This window comes from Anneissia japonica, unplaced genomic scaffold (genome assembly GCF_011630105.1).
Source record: "Anneissia japonica isolate Jap-2015-1 unplaced genomic scaffold, ASM1163010v1 scaffold288131_len391150_cov108, whole genome shotgun sequence".
Classification (NCBI taxonomy): domain Eukaryota; kingdom Metazoa; phylum Echinodermata; class Crinoidea; order Comatulida; family Comatulidae; genus Anneissia; species Anneissia japonica.
The window spans coordinates 101,949-103,755 of NW_022711676.1; positions in this window are offsets into that span (position 1 = coordinate 101,949).

A 1,807-nucleotide genomic window follows, 5' to 3' on the forward strand; every position below is an offset into this window, starting at 1 on the left:
AAACTTTCAATATTCAGGTAAATTGTTTTGTTATAGATCACCTTTTAAGTTGTGGTCAGGAACTTCATTATTTATATACAATATTGTATATATTCTTGCCATCTTTTAATATTTAAAATGCATATTTAATAAAAGTACATGTGTTCTTGTTAATCCGACTTCACTTTATTCTTGACTTTTGTGTTTTTAAACCAATCACACTGGCGAACAGCGATGGGACACTTCACACCCCCCCCCCCCAAACAAAAAAAACAAAAAAAAACAAACAAAAAAAAACCTCCCTCCCTCATCAGTTTTTTGGTCTTGATAGGATGATAAACTAATAATTTTTTTTTATGGGGCCTTACACTCGGTGGCGGAGGTAGCAAGGCGAACCAACTATATTGAATGCTGTTTACACTCACAATTTCAGAGTTAAAGATAGTAGGCCTACAATGATTAAAACGGCAAAGCAAGCCCAAATCGTCTCAATTCACGACATCACATGAGACATTTTTTCCCAATGTGGTATCCATTCCTTTTCGATATCTGCGTAAATTTTAGAACTATTTTTTGCTCTCCTTAGATGCCTTAGATGTTTTCTTCAACGCAGATCTAGGACGCATAGGCCTAAATGGTGAATCCCCACAAATTTCAACATATTTGTGAAAAGTAAACAACTTCATCATTATAAAAATTGTATTTTCAATTTATTTTGGTGGATTTTATTAAATGTTTATAAACATAAAAAAGAATGTATTTCAATTATTGAATCAATATTCTGACCTTAAATTCCGATGTTGAGCTCGAAAAATTCGTAAATTCTAGGCCTATTCTAACCTACTCAGTAAGTATGCTAATTAATGAGGTTGTGATCATCACTGCATGTGATTGCACATGTGCAACCACTGTGCAGTGTATACTAAGAAGTTCAAATGAGGAAACTAATTTTCCGTACCATATGACATACCACGATGTTCAATCATCACCAATCAATGTGTTTGAATCGATATTAGGCCTACAGGAAAATAATTTGTTAATAAAACATTGATAAATATTGTTCATTTTGTAGGATGCTTGAATACCATACAAAATTAGGGAATATCATATGAGTGAGTAGTGTATGTGTGTAAACTTGTCTCTTTCTTATCTGTGCCTGGGATAGCCAGCTAAGTCCTGGTCCTAGCAACTCAGGTAGGCTGCAGGCTTATATGGCCTACAAAGCCTGCCAAAGGCCTAGATATAGCCTACACAGTGGCTGTAGGCCTATCTAACCTAGGCCTAAACTCACGATACGATATTTTCAGCTATTGTATGATATTCCTCTCATGAATTAAATTTAGGCTTTTTGAGATTCGCGAAAGTTTAATGTCGCGAAAACGGCCGAAATTATCAATTCGCGAAAGTTTCTGGTTTACAGTATCCATTTAGCCTAGGCCTATGTATGAAGATACAGTATATGTAAAAATATCAACTTTTTTTACAGCTCATAGTTGATTCGAAAAAACTGTTTAAAAAAAAATGATGTAGAGAAATACCATCAAATGGCCTTTAAAAACTCTAATACCCTGGAGCGCAATGGCGCTTCGCCCCCTTGACCCCCGACCAGGGCTTTGCCCCTGGACCCCGATGGGGGCCTAGGCGGCCCCCCCCTATACCCCGGCCTATTTCAATTTGCTCTCCTGTTACTTTCAAATTTCTCCTGCTACTCAAATTCATAAATAAACCCCTGCTTAAGGCCATACCTGATCGATGGAAATATGTAATTAAAACTGCTATTAATTTTGAAATTAAAGAAAAACCTAATATTAGTACAAAGTATAAAGGT